At 38.3% G+C, this 1,354-nt stretch overlaps 1 non-coding gene across 1 annotated transcript; it reads right to left on the bottom strand.

The window, feature by feature from the left end:
• Positions 1-297: 297 nt before the first annotated feature.
• On the bottom strand, positions 298-405 carry LOC128292500 (small nucleolar RNA R71). Its single transcript, XR_008282485.1, has one exon. It is a non-coding gene; the product is annotated as a small nucleolar RNA R71 (small nucleolar RNA).
• Between the last annotated feature and the right edge of the window lie 949 nt (positions 406-1,354).

Here is a 1,354-nt window from a genome sequence, read left to right as displayed (position 1 = left end):
AAATTGAGACACAATAATTTGAGTTGAAACTGATTATGTTCTAGATGCTTCAAGCAGTGGGCCAATTCAGTGGAATGCCTACCGAAGATCCTCACCTTCACTTAAGACTATTTGTCGAGGTGAGAGATTCTTTCAAGTTAGATGGAGTACTCGAAGACGCACTATGATTAAAGTTGTTCCCATATTCACTGGGGGACAGAGCTTGAGCCTGGTTGAACTCATTGCCACCACATTCCATTACCACATGGCAAGAGTTAGTAGAAAGATTCCTTATGAAGAAATTACCACCTAGCAAGAATGCTTGTGGAATGAAATTAATATTTTCCAACAAATAGATCACGAGTCCTTATATGAGGCATGAGAAAGGTACAAAGAATTACTACGAAAGTGCCCTCATCATGGAATCTCGTATTGCATCCAACTTGAGACATTCTGTAATGGTCTCAATGCTAACATGAGAATGGTAGTAGACACTTTTGCTAATGGAGCTCTCTTTTCCAAGTCTTATAATGAGGCTTATGAAATCATTGAGAGGATTGCTAGCAAGAACTACCAATGGCCAATCAATCGAGTAACACCAGGAAGATGAGTCACTAGAGTGCATAAAGTGGATGCTCTCACTTCACTAGCATTTCTGATATCTTTGATTTCTTTAATGCTTAAGAATTTTACCACTAATGGGTTTAATAGTTTTGCAGCTCAGACACTCAATCAATTTGAAAATGTAGCCTGCATTTATTGTGGGGAAAGAAACTTGTTCAAAAAATTCCCATCAAACCTAAAATCTATGTATTACATGGGTAACTAGAACTAGAACTGAGGAAGATAAGGACGAAAATCCAATTTTTATAACCCATCTTGGCCAAACCACCCTAATTTCTCTTGGAGTAACCAATGGGCTGGACCCAGTAACACTTATGCCCAACTTAGACAAACCCAACCTCCTATATTTACCCAACAAGTTCAAAAACAACCTTAAGTTAAAACTTCCAATGGCTTAGAAAACCTATTGAAGGCTTACATAGAAAAAAATAATACCTTAATCCAAAGCCAAGCATCCACATTGAAAAACCTGGAAAACCAAATAGGCCAGCTTCTAACTGAACTTAAGGACCGACCACGAGATGCTCTACCTAGTGATACAAAGAACCCAAGATATCCAAGGAAAGAGCATTGTAATGCATTGACATCAAGGAATGGAAAGACATTAGAGCCCAACACTGTCGAAGTTGAAGATGAGCTAGTTGATGCTTAAGATTCAATGGAAGTTCAACCAAGTGTTGGAATTCCAGCTTCACCAAAACTAGAATCTACAAAACCTGATAAGGTAATTTCCAAACCTGTCAATTCTGAT

This window comes from Gossypium arboreum, chromosome 4, assembly GCF_025698485.1.
Source record: "Gossypium arboreum isolate Shixiya-1 chromosome 4, ASM2569848v2, whole genome shotgun sequence".
NCBI classification, from domain to species: Eukaryota; Viridiplantae; Streptophyta; class Magnoliopsida; order Malvales; family Malvaceae; genus Gossypium; species Gossypium arboreum.
Note: the sequence above shows the minus strand (reverse complement) of the source record. Positions and strands in the feature narration are given on the sequence as shown.